The 17,900-nt window shown below is 42.5% G+C and overlaps 1 non-coding gene across 1 annotated transcript; it reads left to right on the top strand.

The window, feature by feature from the left end:
* The first annotated feature begins 5,961 nt into the window (after positions 1-5,961).
* LOC142217756 (U5 spliceosomal RNA) lies at positions 5,962-6,077 on the top strand. Its single transcript, XR_012717402.1, has one exon. It is a non-coding gene; the product is annotated as a U5 spliceosomal RNA (small nuclear RNA).
* The last annotated feature ends 11,823 nt before the right edge of the window (positions 6,078-17,900 follow it).

Genomic DNA, 17,900 nt, shown 5'->3' on the forward strand with positions numbered 1-17,900 from the left:
ACTGATTCCAGCACAGTTGGATTTGTTCCTGAGCAGTCAGTGCTGATAATTTTCATTCTTGATATGTTATTTAGAGACTCTAATGTCCCAACCTTTTATTAAGCCACTGTGCTATTCCATTGCTTAACAATTGAAGTTTTTCAGGCTCAAACAATGACATATTCGCAGGATAGACCATCAGTAGCTGATCAGTTGGGGTACAACACCACTACCCCCGGAGCCTGTACTGAGCAGCTATTTGGCTGCATCGGAAGCTACTGAACTGGATGAGGCTAGAAGCAACTCCTCATCCGAAACAGCAAAGTGATGATCCTGAACTCTGTATACAACACTGCTTCAATATGGTCCCTGATAGTGGCTGTGTAAATGTGTTAATAGGTGCAGAGCTGCAGCCCCATGCACTGTGTATGTAACAGGGGCGCAGAGGAACTGCAGCACTGACAACGATCAGGGTTGCGTCCAGCGCAGAACTTTGTACAGGTCTTCTCTTCCTGTCAAAATGGTGGAAACCAATATGGACCCAGTTGGGACCCCATTGTTACCCATCTTATTGTTACTCATCTTACCCATCTTCAGCATGTTTTGCTACGGTAGTGGGAACTCAGCCTTAATAAATCACTTCAAAGTGCCACCTCCTTCTGGCTGAGTGTGTATGCAAGTCATTGATGCGATCGATTGGTTCCTTCTTACTCTGGTGGGAGCCCTGTAATATTTTGCCTACCCTGGAGCCCTTGCATTGCTGCACCTGTAGGTTACAATTGATCACCGAGACTCTCGGCTACGTGATCCCTGGTCACTGTGTGGTTTTCCACACTGGATGGAAAGTTTGCAGAATCCACAGTTCACAGAGTGAGCAAACACAAGAGGTATACTTGTAGAAGCGAAGAGCGTGAAGAGTGTAGGAAAGCCGAGGGTTTGTATTTGAGCCCCCAAGGAATTTAATTCCTTCTCTCCCATGACAACTGGAAAAGGTTTTGTTTGTCTCTTTCTGGATAAATATGATAATAATTGGAGAAGAAGAAACGGCGGCAGTGAAGGGTTCAGCGATAATGAACCAGGTGACTGAGATGTCTGGAGATGGAATAGTGTATTAGTCTTAATTTATCATTAGTTACCATATCCTTTCATCGAGGACCTGAGAAGGTTGTCTAGTATCATCTGAATTGCAGGGCTCACCGTCATGTGCAGTGCTTGGTTCACATGTAAGTAGATTTTTTTTTTATCTTGGTGCTTCATGGGGATTTTACATTCATGGGATTCTGTCAAAAGAAACTAACATATCAGCCCTGCGGATAGGTAGGTAAGGGTCAACTGTATCATCAGTATTTTCCCCTTGTGAATTGATGCCTCTGTTGCTGATTTAGCACCGTCTTTGAGCTTTTTGGAGCAATGAGGGCATCGCCGCTTACTTCTTTGGAGCAATGGTGGTGCTCAAGTTGCTTTAAAGAGTTAATTTGGATATTGGCAATAGAGAAACCAAGTCACATTGTTAGGTTAGGGTCAACTGAGTCAGACTATGTGCAGGACTGGGGTGATATGCTCGGAACATATCAGATATACGGTACCTTATAAAATCAGTTTGCTTCCTATGTGTAATAGGTAGAGCTTCCACTACACACACAACAATTCCCTAGGCATCGTCTTAATTCTCCAAGCTAAGAGAAAGCTCTAGCAAACCCATAGACAGCAGGCAAAGATTTCTCTGCACATCAGTGGAGCAGTCGCTCAATAAAATAATCAAAGCAGTGAGTGAGAATCTGCAGCAAAACATCTACAACATGATCTATTTTTATTCTAATTGGATTTATCACACATTTTCTGCATTCATCCTACACATTGCAAAAGGTAAAATTTGCAAAAGTCCACAGTACAAATGGTCATGGTGCAGACTTACATTTTGCATTATGACGATGACCAAAATTAGTACATGCCCTTTTCTCACATAGGAAGTGCATGGAGCGTTGTGGAGTGGGGAAGATAATGGCTGCCATACACTTGTTAGTACGGGAAATAATTTACCAATCCGTTTATTTTTGGCACGTGAGAGGAAACTTGGAGTGCTTGGATGAAACCCACGCAAACCCTGGTAGAACGTACAAACTTAGCCGGAATTGAGGCCAGGACCCCAGTGCTGCAAGGGAATATTACTAGCCATTGAGCCACCACGTCAGCTTATACTGCACATTTTTACCATAGAAATTTCTTTAGAAGTATGTTCACAAATCCAAAATGGTGGAAAACCTAAATACAGAAACGAAAACAAAGGGTAGCCCTGTTGTCTCTTTAGACGTTATTGCCTATTCGAGTCAAGTGGCGCTCACGTGGACTGAATCACAGCCCTATGTATGGGTCCAGTACACTGTAATGGGTCGCTATTCTAGCTCTGAAAAACATATTCGTGTGCATGGAGCCTTTGACTATGTTCACACTGGTCTTAGGCTGCATTCAGCCGGGTCTCCACTTTTGGAAGGTCTGACCAGTGTAACGTTACACTATTCAGAGAGTAGTTTGGCCACGAAAACAATGGCCCACTATCTACTCTCCACTCGTACATCATCCTGCCACTTTGTTCCAGTGATAAACATGGATCACAATGGTCACCTCCGGCCCCCACCCCAATATTAAGACATTGATGGCATATCACAGCCATCAACATTTAAAGAGTTAAGTACTTGATCCCAAAGACATTCTTTCCCTAACAAGGTATTATCCGGAGTTATAAACAAGAGTGGACATTCTTAGGATTCCATGCAATTATTATCTTCAATATTACTGCATTGCAGATCTTTCAGGAGACTGGAATTTGTGTCCGTGGCTAGAAGACGTCTATGTTCTAGTTTATACATACATTCCTGGATGTACTCGTCGTCATAAACTCCACTTATCTTATTACAGACATTCAACTGATGTGTAAAATTGACTGCAGGGGAAAAAAAATATACCTTTTATGAACCTTCTTTTGTATAGTAGGAAATGTTGTATATTTTGTTAGTACTGTTGCTTATAGGTATGTCACATTATACATTTAGGAACTTTTTGTTATCGTTTAAGCATCCAACCAGCCATCTAGGGCGACCATGAGCATATTCAGGTCTCATATTGAAGAATACATCTTGTATGCCTTTGGGATCCACTAAGATAACAATTATTTTTTCCTGTTTGGATCTGGGGATAGGATGATCTGTTGAACAAGCCATTTACCCCAAGATTTATTGAATGTACAGAACAACCTGACACTAGCGTGGCCTCTCTGTTGTTGTGGTCAGTTAAAAAAGCAGAACAATGGAGAGGTGGAGCGCTAGCGCTAGGTTCACACGAGCGTTCAGTTTTCTGTTCTCGGGGTCCGATTGGGGATCTGAAAAATGAAAATCTTATCCGCTTAAAAAGCGGTTATCTGCGGACCCCATAGACTTATAATGGAGTCCGCCAAGTTTCTGCCTGAAATTGGTGGAAAGAAAATTCCTAAAATGGAGTGGGGGTGGGCTGCAAATAACAACAGAAATAACGGTCACAATGGTTACGGTTGTCATTCCATGGAGTCAGAGTCCGGATCCATTTTGGGTGGATGGAGTCTTAAATAAGGATATAAGAATAAAAGGATTGAATTATTTTTAAGTATGTTATACAGTAAGGCCTCATTCACACGGGGAGCGGATTGGTGGATTTTAGCCCAGAGAGTGACGTGGGAAGCTGCGTCACTCTTGGATCAAAATACTCCCGCCACGACTGTCGCAGCTTCTGATAGTCGGGGCTTCCCCCTCCAGAGTAGGCTCAAATGAATGGGCCTCGTCCGGAGGGTACTGCCGCGAGGCTGAATCAGCCGTGGAGTCCACCTGAAGAAAGGGCAGCTTGTTTATTTTTTCCGTGAGCAGTCTACATAGACCAGGGGTAGGGAACCTTTGGCTCTCCAGCTGCTGTGAAACTACAACTCCCATCATGCTCCATTCACTTCCATGGGAGTTCCCAGAACAGCAGAGCCAGTATGCATGCTGGGAGTTGTAGTTTTGCAACAGCTGGAGAGCCGTACGTTCCCTACCCCTGACATAGACCATCATTGTGAGGGGGCGGATTATGACGTGGATTCAGCACGATAATCCGCCCCCTCTTGCGCCGTGTACACGTGGCCTTATTAATATTGTAGAATTAGATACATAATCGGTGACATTATTCACTTTCATTGTAATTGAATCACTGCTTTTTAATGAATTTGAGGATTTTTCCTGCTTCTGAGTGACTATGGCAGTCAGACATTTTTGAAGGAGTCAGGAATTGGAGGTGAAGTCGGGGTGTGGAAAAATAGAGTAGTCCGAGTCTGTTTTTTGACCTACCAACTCTAGAGCCCGTTGTCTCTTCCCGTCCAGCCTTTCAGAAATGACGTAGGAACTTTTCTTCATGTTCTCACCCCTCTAAGCTCTAGTATGTTTTGTACCATGCAAGAAGTTTTAGGGAGGTGTGTAAGAAATGCTGCGAAGTTGGAGCACGTTCAGAAATGGAAGGGTTAATCGTTTTATTTTTGTTAATTAAAAAATGAACTGAAATGAACAAAAGAGGTATCCAATTCCTATCGATATTTGGTTTGCCCTCCATTACTTCTTCTCGCTACTTGTAGACAGTTTTTGAACTGGGCAGAGAGATTGTTCCCTCCATCTTGGAGAACGAAGCCCAGATCTTCTGTGGATGTAGACTTGCTCCAAACCTTCTGTCTCTTCATGTCAACCCAGACAGACTGGACGGTTTGGCTTTGCGGAAGCCATATCATCACTTCCAGGACTTCTCTTTGGAAGGACACTCACACCAAATATTGATGGGATTTCAGTTCCTTTTTTCCTTCATTTAGTTCAGTTTGCTCATTGACAAAAATAAACTATTAACACTTCTATTTCTGAACGTGTTCTTGCTTTGCAGTATTTCTTGCACACCTGCCTAAAACGTCTTGCACTATACGTTACGTACTGGTTGGCATGTGTGAATCCTGCTCATTTTAATTTCTTATTTTTAGAAGATTTGCTTTTGACGTGACTTATGTTTGGGTTTTTTTTTTTTTTTTTTTTTAAATAAAAATTCCCTACAGCAAAAGAGTTAAGAGATACATTTCCTTTAAAATATAAGCAGAAGGTCAAGTCCTTGTTTAAGAAAGTGATCCACCGCCATGATGGTAAAGAAAGGGAAGTGTTACTGTTCATCTTTTGATTCTGTATAATGGCATTCTTGAAGAGGAAGGAAACTGATGAATTGGGGCTAGGCTGCAGGCTAGCAGATTGTAAAGATATTCATAACGGCAAAAATAAAACCTCTTAGTTTGCATGAACATCACGAAATACATGCAACTGTATGTATTAACTCTTATTTGCCCAAAACAAATCATGATACCCATAGCTGTCTGTATCACTGCACCTGGGGGAAAAGATTTCATCTATGTTCCCAAATATTTGGTGTCTGGTAGAGGAGTAGACCGTGTAAGGGTAAGTTCACACTGAGTTTTTTGGTCAGGATTTTGAGGCCGTAATCGCCTCAAAATCCTGACCAAAAAGACAGCTCCCATTGAAATCAATTGGAGCCTCTCAGGAGCTTTTTCCGGGAGCCATTTCTTCCGGCTCCCAGAAAAAAGAAGCGAGGTGCTCCTTCTTCAGGCCGAGTCGTCTCGTGACATCCGCCTGAAGACACTCCCTCCTTCGGACTAGGCCCATTCATTGGGCTTAATCCGGAGCAGAGTGCATGGCAGGATGCTGGTGCAGTGTACTGGATTTCAGTTGCGGCGACCCGGCTTTTGGACCGGAACCTAAGGCGGCATCTACTTCAGGTTCCGGACCAAAAAACTCAGTCGGAACTTTCCCTAAGAATTTCAGTATAACAGATCAAATATTGTTTATTGCTTTCACTAATATGCCGCACTCCTAACTACGGTATTGGACACACCTGATGTGAGAGAGGTTTATTATCCTCATAAATCATCATCTTGGTATACTCTGGCTTCTCTTCAGAACGAACAAATCTTTCGCCTTTTACTAAAGATTTCCGTGGAGAGGAGCGAAACTGAGTTTTGCAGCAATTTTTGCATGCTCCAGCCTGCTGGGGCTTTAAAAAAAAATAAAAAAATAAAAATATCATCATCTTGAGTTTGATGTGCAGGGAACATGTTATAGAGCAGAGGAAACTGAGCAGATTGATGTATAGGTTAATGGGGAACAAAAAAAATCAGTCTATTTTATGTTTCACTGATCTGATTCTGGGCTTAGGCATACCTCCCAACCATCCCGGATTCTGTGGGACATTCCCAGATTCGGGGTCCTGTCCCGGTCGGCGGGAGGTATGTCCCGGTTTCAACTCATCTGCGTCCTCTGGAAACCTATACGCATTAAAAAGCGGTTACCTAGGAAATCCGCGGACTATAATGGGGTTTGTGTGGTTTCCTCACGAAACATGCGGAGAGAAAAGTCCTGCAAGCAGATACTGAGCAGAAACCACACGGACCCCATTATAATCTATGGGGTCCACAAGATTCCTGAAGCTAACCGCTTGTTAATCCGTGTAGGTGTCCAATCGGGGGTCCCAAAGCGGACTCCCAACAAGAGCTGCAACAAAAAAAAATGCAGCTTTTCCACCCCATATGGCCTCAGCCTTTGACATTTTTTCCTCACATGCAACAGGCAGACTTGCTTGGAAAGAGGAAGGAAAACGGCACGGCTTAAAGGGGATGTCCAGTTTCTACTACTAGGACAGCACAACTCTCTATAATATTTACAGCTGATCTCTGAGGGTCCAGAGTGTCAGACCCCCATAGATCTAATATTTATGGTCTATCCTAGTAGAGGCCAAATAACCCTTGTAAGATGTACTAAATTGCCAGCTATTAGGTGGTGTGAACTTAGTCTAGACCGTCCAAAGATAAACCTAATGTATCCTCGCATCTGCAAATTCTGCACATTTTCAGACTGTCTAGTTACAATTTATACGGTGTAAATATTAGTCAGGATTCGTAATGAGCTCCATTGTATTCTAGCATACAAAAATTAGAAATTTGAAAAACTGTAAAAAAATAAAAAATTTAATTAAAATCAGGATTTGGGTAGAATTTTACCGGAACAGGATCCTTCAATCCTTTCGACTATCTGCTTTTTGGTTTGCAGTAAGGTGTACAATAACCCTCCATTTCTTTAGAGTAATAAAGGCGGTAATATAACTCGTATGTGCTGTGAAGGTCAACAAGTTCCTCTTTCTCTCCTCTGAGCATTGTTCTTTCTGGTATCTTTTGCGGTAAGGAGCGTTCATATTGAAGTATCAGGAAAGAAGTTCATTCTTAAAAAATATTTCTCCTCTTTCACATATGCGTTACTGTAGAGGTGTGGGAAACCTGCTGTAAAGTCAGAATGTTTCCAGAAATAGCGTTTGATGGTTATAGTAGATTTATAGGGTTAATGGTTTTATTTATGACAATTAACTAAAGGAAGCCAATGAAGAAAAAAGAGAAATGTAAATCCCATCAATATTTGGTGTGACCATTGCCCTTTGGAGGAGGAGTCTTGGAAGTGATAATATGGCCCCCCACAGATATAGCCCTGATCTCATCACCATCCAGTCTGTCTGGGATGACGTGTAGAGACAGACGGATTGGACAAAGCCTACATCCACAGAAGATCTGTGCTCCTTCATAAACAGTCTGTGTATCCTATCTGTGAAAGCATTCTTTATGGCTGCGGCTCGCTACATGGGGTCTTAGCCTATATGGGTATTCAATGCTAGGTTGCATCTGATCCGCATACCAGATGACTAGAGATGAGCGAGTAGTATTCGATCGAGTAGGTATTTGATCGAATACTATGGTATTCAAAATACTCGTACTCAGTCAAATACCACGCGGTAAACGCCTTTTTACGTTTACCGTGTGGTATTCGACCGAGCACGAGTATTTCGAATACCATAGTATTCGATCAAATACCTACTCGATCGAATACTACTCGCTCATCTCTAGTCATCTGGTATGCGGATCAGATGCAACCTAGCATTGAATACCCATATAGGCTAAGACTCGATCGAATACTACTCGCTCATCTCTACAGGTGAGCACTAATAAATCTTGTGAAGTAGATTTTCAGAATCTGCACCAAAATCTGCTTGAAATTCCTGAAGCAGCACCAAGTTCCTCTGTGCATTGTGTAACCGTATAGACCGTATTAGTAAATCTGCTCCAATATTTTTGTGAGCCCAAAGACCCAAGATGAATTGAGGAAATGGTTCCTTTGGGACAGGAAATTTCTACAGGGCATGGAATTTTTATAGAATTTTTAGTACATAGTTATCAGTATATGTAAAGTGCTAAGGGATATGTATATAACGGTAAGCATTCCACACAATATGGAGACTTATTCCAATCGTCTATCCCCCTGTGTCGTTCTGTAGATTGCGGAATAATGTTACTCTTGGTAGAAAAGACCATACGTCATATATAAGTAGGACTAAGCAAAATGTAACGCACAACAGATAGCTAATAAATAATCTATAAGCTGCCATAAAACTGTCGAGAAGTGAAGAGATTTGTACTTTTGACCCCCAGTGCAAATATTTTTTGCGTGTGTTTTTTTTTTCTAAATACTTTTTAGTTTATCATAAACTGGATAAAAGGTTGTGGAATTTCTAGAAGTCTGCTCTCTCTAAGCGGAAGGGGTAACTTAACTGAACACCAATGATGAAACCTTGGCTAGTAGAGCATGTTCACATGACTGAATTGGGAGTTAGTTTTGAGGCAGATTCCACCTTAAAACCTGCTCCAAATTCCATCCAGTATCTGCCTTCCATCGTTTTCAATGGAGTCGGCGACCCGTTGCGGCTAGGTGCACGAAAAAGCCAGCCACGAAAAGTGAATGGGAAATTTCCACCGTGTGAACTTACTCTTATGTGAAGCTAAATTTGCTAGAATTCTGGTTAAATTTGACTGGATCAAAGGTTTCCCAGCAGAAGTCTCTCACCTGTCATCTGAGGTGAGTAAAGGACACACACAGGGCCGATCAGATGAATTAAGAGAACGTGATTCCGCGTTACCTCGCAATTTGCAACCATAGTTATGCTAGGTTCGACTGGCGCTGCCTGACCATAGTTTTGATCCATCGGTGGACCAGAACATCAGACAGCCGGACCGCTGAAAATAGCGGTTACATACAAAACTCGGTGGATCCCATTGACTATAATGGGGTCTGTCATTTTAAAACTGAAATGTCGGACGTGTACGACGTGTGTGCAGGACTATTTTGATGGAGTCTATTAATGTAGCCTTATTCTGTAGGATCAGGCCAACCTTTGTTCCTGATGTGCATCAATAGTCGCTCATGACCCTGTCACTGGTTCCTTCATTGTATTTCCTTGGACTGACCACTCCCTACTTTGAACATCCCACCTGCAGTTTCAGAAATGTTCTGACCCAGTAAAGGTGACTCTAAGGGTCAATTCACATGGAGTAAAGTGGCGCTGATTCTGGCACGATAACTCGCGTAAGAATCAGCACTGAAATAAAGACTCCCATTGACTCCAATGGGTTCCGTTTTCCACGCGGAACCCATTGAACTCAATGGGTAAAAAAAGCCTCCCATTGATATCAATGGTTTCCGCGCGGAAAACGGAACCCATTGAAGTCATTGGGAGTCTTTTTTTCAGCGTTGATTCTTATCATGCCAGAATCAGCGCCACGTTACTCTGTGTGAATGGACCCTAACCCGTCAACACATCAAGAACCGGCTGTTGACTTGCTGCCTAATATATCCTACTCTTAGGTGGCCGCCATTGTAACACGATTATTAATGTTTTCACGTCACCTTTTGGTGGTTTTAATGTTATGGCTGATCGGTGTATATGTTGGTTGTGAGAAAGAAAGTTCCGGATCCTTTTTAGATTTTCGGTACTTCTCAGTCTTCTAAAAAAGCTTCAGTTCTGAGAATTCTCAAACGTCTTTATACAGATAGCAGTCGCTCCTTCCTATGCCGTCTCTATTCTTAAAAAGCTGTGTCTTGTCTGCACGTTGTCTGCGAGAAGGCTGCTGAGGGGAGACGTCAAGTTCTCAGCATGATATTAAGGAACTGAACAGCCATCTTGAGACTGTCCTGCATTTCTTTCCATCTTACAAATCCTTCCCCAGAACATTTCTTTGTCTGCCTGCTCAGCCCCTATTAGCTCCCATGTATTCATAGATGAGCCTCACATTGTACACAGAGAGGGGAACGGCTGGCCGCGATATTTCAGCTGCCACGTGAAGAAAATATTAGTTTTGTTTGGCGGACTAGTCGCTGGGATTAACCCCTTCACAAAGAGAGAGACTTTTAATGCCGTTTCTTATTGGAATTGTTCAGGGAGAGAGCCTAAAAACATCACTCGATAAATGGCAAACGGATGGCCGTAGACATCAAAACCGAAAAAAACGTATTCATCTGTGTTTTTTTTTTTTTAGTATACCATTGCTGTATGCATCCGAAAAAAAAACAGACCGTAACAAATCTGTTCCTTTTTAATGTGGTGCGCACACTTAGGAAGTTGATGATGAATGTGAGGCGGAATCCAATATGATGGCGGATTGAAATGAATGGGAGGTCAAAAAATACAAAAACTGCGGCGGTGTGTATGAGCACATAGAAGTGAATGGATCCGTACATGAGGCCTAATACTGATAGGTAATACCCAAGGCCTGTATCTTTAGAAGAGGACGGGGACCGTACCTGAGCAGCTATACGGAGATGAATTAAAAGCTTAGCCGTGATGACATAAGGTAACGGTGTGAACGCAGGACATGGCGGCTGCGGTTCCCTCAAGTGCCCTCTTATCGCTTATAACATTGATGTCCCTGGAGGCCGCACTTCATTAAGCCAATACAAACCACAGTATAAATGATGTGTGTGCCGCCAGCCCATCAATGGAGGCCTGTGTAAAGGCTGGTTTTTAGTTTCCCAGTAAATGCAGCCCTGTTTTCTTTATCCTTCATGTACTTTGACCTTATATTGTCTGCCGGGGCTGAACCTTTTATGTGCCTTAGTGCTCATGTTTACTTAGGTTTCCTAAAGACCAGTGCTGAGAATTCAGGATATTGTTGCTTTTTTTTTCTTTGCAGATTGCTTGGCCTCTTTTAGTTGGTGGCTTTCCCCAGTTCACTTGAATGGGTTATATGGTAATAGGCAAAAGTTCTAGGCAGGTGTGGGAAAAAATAGCTGAACAGTAAGGCCGGGGTCCCATATGGTGAAACGCCATGATTTGGGGAAAATCGGCGGTTTCCCCATAGGAGACCTCTGCGAAATTTCAGTCTTCATTGCTGCGGGAAGAACCACGATGTGTTTCTGCCGTGGTTTTTCCTGCCACGCTTTTTTGCTGCGGGACACCACGTGGGGCCTTTGCCTAAGAATGCTTTCAGAAATAGGATTATTATATATAATAATTATTATATAGATTATTTTTGTCAATTAACAAAATGAAGGGAATGAAGAAGGAAGAAATCTAAATCCTGTCAATATTTAGTATGACCTTTGCTCTTTGACTTCCATCAATTCTTCTATGTACACTTAGGGTAAGTTCACACAGGGTTTTTTGGACCGGAACCTGAGGGGGAGGCCTCCTCAGGTTCCGGTCCAAAGTACGGGTAGCTGCGACTGGATGCCGGTACAGTGCACCAACATCCAGTCACGCACTCCGCTCCGGATTAGGTCCAAATGAATGGACCTAGTCGGGAGGAGGGAGTGTCTTCAGGCGGATGTGACGTGACGAGGCGACTCCGCCTGAAAGAATGAGCATGTCGCTTCCTCTTGGGAGAACTGACAGTCTCCCATTGATTTCAATGGGAGCTGTCTTTTTGGTCAGGATTTTGAGGCGGATATGGCCTCAAAATTCTGACCAAAAAAACCCGTGTGAACTTACCCTTACAGACAGTGTTTGGCAGTGTTTAACTATAATAGGGCGGTCGGGTGGCTGCCATTTTGAAACAAAGCGGTGGAGAAAAAAATATCACTTTGACTTTCACACCATGTTTGTGTCAGACAAGGAATCCATTTATTTATTTTTTAATAACGTTATCGGTCAAAAAAAACAAAACTGATCATGTGTTTGTTTATTTGTTTATTTATTTATTTGTTTGTATATAGTTTTGTAAAAAAAAGAAAAAAAAAAAAAAAGAAAAAAATTTAAATTAAAATCAATTGCACTTTTGGCTTGTTTTTTTTTTTTTTCTCTTCTCATAAAGCCTATGTATCACCTAAACGTACCAGTTTTCATTTTTTGCTGTTTTTGTGTTAAAAAAAAAAAAAAAAAAAATGTGTTTAACTAAAGTAAAAAACGTAATGTGAAAGCAGCCTTACATTCTCTTCAAAGTAAGGTTTATTTCTCATTGCATCCTGCGGCGCCTGTCCGAGGTTTCCTTCAGGAGGATTTCCTGACAGATACCTTGTATGTATATCTGTGACAGATGTCAGAAAGTGTTATCCATCGCCCTGGGGCACCCATGTATATAAAAAAATAAGGCCATAAAGAGACCTCCCTCGGTATAATAGAAGTCTATGTGGTTTGTTTAAAGGGGTTATCTAGTTTTTCAAAATGGGTGTCTGATCTGTAACATATAACAGGAATTTTAGATCAATGGGGGACTGGGGAGCTGCAGTGATCACTGACAGTACTTTATATCGTGGCGGGTGTGAGTACTGCGCTGGTGTCCCATAGACTGGAATGGCGCACCACTGCCGCACTCAGAATCGCCTCTATTATAAGGAACCTGTCAGGATGATATGGGGCATTTAACCACCCAAAGGTCCTTCTGGACCAGTGTATTCGTGACCCAAATCGCCATGTTGTAATGCAGTCTGTGTACTAATGTAATGTAAAAACTAATGTAAAAAAACCAAAGCCCCAGTGTACTCATTCAGCGGCTGTACTCTTGGCACCTGCACAGTTGTTAAGTAAAGCCGGATTTTGGGCGCATGAGCAGTGAGGCCAAGGTATATGTACCGACTTCACTGAACAATTGTGGAGGGGTCGGAGACATTTGGACATGAGTCTGATGAGACTTTTCTTTAGATGAGTACAAAGTTTTTTTGGATTTTTTTTTTGTTTAATGCATGGTGGGCTGCAGCATTAGATCAGGGCTATTTAGGACACTTATCCATCGGTTCAGGACCTGTGGGTGGTTTACTGTCCCAAATCAACTTGATAGGTTCCCTTTATCAGTATATTGACTGAGTATCACCAACTTGCATGCTCACTAGTGAACTAACTGATCTGCTGGGGTCCCAACAGTTGGATCCCTGCAGATCTAAAAGGTCCTATCTGTTTCGAAAAAGTAGAAACCCTATTTAATGGATTTGTCGACAGACTATCCAGAACCTACGCTAAGCGTTTAGCAGTGCGGAAGGAGTCTAAGCCATTGTTGCTTTTGTTTTTTTCTATACTGTGTGGTGACTATTCTCTTACAGATGTCTTACTATAATTATTAGATTACTTTTTCTATGAATTCTGCATTCTGGGCTCTCCTAAACAAAAGGAGGATAGAAAAACATAATTTTTTAATTATCCTTTCGCAGGACTTGGAGCTTGCTAATACAGAACAGAAGGTGAATGGCATGTTATATTGTTTATATATTTATTTTTTTTTTTGTAAGTTTTTAGCAAATCTTGCCTTAGTATGTGTAGGGTTGTGGTGAGGGTCTAGACCATATTGTAAAGATTTTTCTACTGGGGTATTGGGGACAGGAAAAAACCTCTGTTTACATTGAACTGATTACCTTATACTTTGCTTATACGTAGCTGAATAAACCCGGCCGGTGATTTATGAGCTATAGACTCGCTCGCTGTTTAGTTAGAGTGATCCAGCTTGTTCGCTTGTCACGTTTATTTGACGCTTGGCCCTAAAGCTTGGCGTGAGGGGAAAAAAATTGCAGTCTCCATTTTAGATTGAATTCTCTGTGTTGGCGCATTTCATTAGTTTTAGAGCCCGTGTATTGTTCCACATACTGCCGGAAAAAAAAACAACAACTACGCAGGCAATATTGATGCATCACACAAGTGCCCTATATATGAATGTGGTGTGATACTTACTGTATCTTGTTGATGGTTTTTGTTTGTTTTTTTTTCTTTATCAACACACAATTTTTTTTTTTTTGGAAAAATAAAATATTTAAAATTCAGCAAATAACTGTGAAATTTTGCACATAATGAAAATCACTTTTGCGTATGCCTAGTAAGTGATCGATTGTGGGTACCAGCAGTCGTATCCCCAGCAATCCCCAGACTTACTTGCATTGTCTGGAATACCCTTTTAGGCTGGTCTTGCACGACCGTAATTTAAGTCCGCAAATGGGGATTTTCAATTGCAGACACATTATATTCAGTGCGGCCTCTTACACCACCGGATATATATGTATTTTTTTAAATGTACATTGTGATCCCTATATGGGATTCACAATCTACATTTTTTTTTTCTCCTATCAGTATGTCTTTGGAGGAAATCCATGCAAACACGGGGAGAGCATACAAACTCCTTGAAGATGTTGTTCCTGGCGGGATTCTAACCCAGGACTCCAGCACTGCAAGGCTGCAGTGCTAACCACTGAGCCACCGTGTTGCCCCCACACCACCGGATATTTTATCCGTGGTGTGTCGGACCGTGACCGAGGTCCGCACTGAATACAGCAGGTCTGCAAAGGCCGTGAATTCACGGCACTGCACGGACTCACCCATAGAACTCTATGGGAGAGTGCGGCAGGACACGGGCATCTGCGATGTCTATGTTGCTGATTAGCAACTTGCGGACCATAAAACCAATATGGCCGTGTAAGACCAGCCTTAGCTACCCAAATGCACAACAGTAGACCTATTGCTACTATGCATATTCAAAGGGTTCATTACCTTTTGCCTTTGGGGTATAACTAGGTAAACCCTGATGAAATCCTGGCCTCACTAGTATCTTACATCCAGTACAATGACTCCACTTCCAATGATCTGTCCACTGGCATTAAAAACCAGAATGAAACCCCCCCCCCCCCATTGTTTACACTGCTGGCTGCATTATGTGGACTGAAAAATGAACCACACTAGAAAAAAATTACATTAATAACAATATTTTTCTATGCACCAATAAATAATTGGAAAGCGGGGACGAGAAAATAAATTGGATTTTTATTTGGATCAATCCATTTAGAACTTATAGTTCATGTAAAGTCATATACAATTAAGATGTCCTTGTGAATAACTCTATTTAAAGCATACACATTATTTTACTTAAATTGGGAAAATTCCTTGAGTGCTGGATTGCATTCATAGTCATTTTTTGCAAATCCTTCACAGCATCTTGGGGCACTTCTTCTAGCTGAGCTTTCCCTTCCGGGGGTTGTGCCTGACATCGGTATAGGTGCTGAGGTTTCCTGTCCCTGACTTCCCAACCTACGTTGCACGTTATGTTTCTATTAACCCTTCCCGGGCTCCATTCAAAGCCTCTCACTTTTGCAACAACTATTTCTTAAAGTAAAAAAAAAATTACACAAATCTTTGGAAAACTTAAATTTTGCTGAAGGGGAGGAGTAAATATCAGTCATTGAGTTAAGAGAATGAACTGGAGGATGAACAAGAAGTTCTTAACGTATTTTATAGTAGGATGCATTTGTAAATTTGGTGTGATCTTGTGATTTTCTGTTCTATTCTAAGAGGGATTACTGGTATGGGGGGGGGGCATTTGCTTCCAAGATGGGTATAACTCTTCCCAAGTCTTGGCCCCTAGGGTAGGACTTATGGGAAGAGCTGAGTAGTTCTACTTTATGCTGTTCCTGTAACTTCCATAGAGGAGGAATGGGAGCTAGGGAAACAGTGTAGCACATCTAGCCATGATCAGGGCTATAGTTATATACGGCAGTGGTAGCAGTCACTAGCAGACTTGAGGGATTATTATTTTTTATTTATATAGCACCATTAATTCCATGGTGCTTTACATTTGGGGGTTACATACAATACACAGAATATACAGGTAGATATAATACTAGCAATGACTGACTGGCACAGTGGGGTAGAGGGCCCTGCCCGCGAGGGCTTACAATCTATGAGGGAAGGGGGTAGAGACAGAAGGAGAGGGAGAGACTGTACAGATGGCGGTGTGGTGATAGTGTTAATGGAGGTTGTAGGCCTTCCTGAATGGGTGAGTCTTCAGGGCCTTCTTGAATCCTGTGATTGTCGGGGTCAGTCTTATGTGTCGTGGTAAGGAGTTCCAGAGTACGGGGGATGCACGGGAGAAATCTTGGAGGCGGTTGTGTGAGGAGCGGATGAGGGCAGAGCGGAGTAGGAGGTCGTTGGAGGATCTGAGGTTACGTGTGGGCAGGTAGTGGGAGATTAGGTTGGAGATATATGGAGGGGACAGGGTGTGGATGGCTTTGTATGTTAGTGTTAGTAGCTTGAGCACAATTTGCTGGGCTATAGGTAGCCAGTGGAGGGACTGGCAGAGGGGAGCAGCCGATGAGGATCAGGGGGAGAGGTGGATTAAGTGAGCAGCACAGTTTAAGGTGAACTGGAGGGGGCGAGGGTGTTTGCTGGGAGTCCATTGAGAAGGGTGTTGCGGTAATCTAGGCAGGAGATTATGAGGGATCCCCAAAAGGTCCCTACAGTACATAAAATATACCCTTATTCTAAATGGCAAATAGAAGATAGATTTTGCATTGGTGCCCAGGAACTTCAAGTGCCTCTAGCTATGCTGTTTCCTTACCTGTGAAGCGACTGAAATACACATAGCTCAGCAGTGCTACACTGTCCCCATGGCTATCATTCTCCACTATGGCACCACTACTCCACTGTTTCTGCAAGTTCTGTCCATACAGGTTGGAATGGTGAGCAGTTATTTCCACCTTTGCAGCAATTTGTGAAGATGGCAACAACCCTTTAAGTTTACGAGAGTTCCTCAGTTCCAGGAGTTGAGCAGTTAGATACATGTGTATGTATCCTGCAGGGGTTGTGTTGCTATTGTAAGGAATAGCAACACAACCCCTGCAGGATACATACACATAATGATTAGACCGTGCTGCATAGTCATCAGAATTTGTCGGTGGGAGTCCAAAGGATCTACTCACTAGGCTTGTCGTTCATGCATCCTGCCGTCATGGTGCCATCAGCTGAGAATTCCCACTGAGTAGACGTTCTGTACATGCCCTGCAGTTCTGGTGCCATGTCTGGGGTGGGTGCTGTTGAGCAGTGCATCAGTGGTAGAATGCTTTGGATTGCCAGGGGCAGAAAAGCCCTAAAGGGTCAAAGATGTCTGCTGAGGTGCAGCACTGGTGACTGGGTGACGGCCTTCATTCTTTCAGACCTCTTTTTAGAGTAGGTGGCAGGTTGGTGGTCGGTGGTTGCATTTTGTCAGCCCTGGGGCTCCTTGAAAGGCATCTTCACAGCTCCATGCTCAGGCCACAGCTCCTAGTTTGCCATAGATTTATGGTCTCTGCTGACAATGTGCTCCTGGAACAAATGATTGTAATTCGAGGAGCCACCGTATACCGTATGTGGCCGCAGTAATTCAGGATTAGGATTAGTGTGTCATTTTATGTATTTGACACTAGTTTCATTTCCTTATCTTTTATCCCTTTAATTTGCCTCATATATTTTATGGTGAGAATTTACAGCCTATTGAATATACAAGGCATTCCTACTGAAGAAATAGTGGAGCTGCGGCTCCTTGTAACCGTCTAGTAACCCATGTTATAGGGACGCTAATTTATACAGAATGTCTCCAGCTGGCGACGATCCACTTTAAAGAACACATCACACTAGGCCGTGGCCGGTTTTATTATGTTATCTGGGAGAATGGGCTTGGCTGTATTAACACAAGGATTTCCATGTATTAGACACCAGGAGACTACATGTAAACACCACTTACTGGAAAGTGGATGGAAATCGCTTCAGTGTTTGATGCTAAG

The sequence above is a fragment of the Leptodactylus fuscus genome, chromosome 8 (genome assembly GCF_031893055.1).
Source record: "Leptodactylus fuscus isolate aLepFus1 chromosome 8, aLepFus1.hap2, whole genome shotgun sequence".
Lineage (NCBI taxonomy): Eukaryota > Metazoa > Chordata > Amphibia > Anura > Leptodactylidae > Leptodactylus > Leptodactylus fuscus.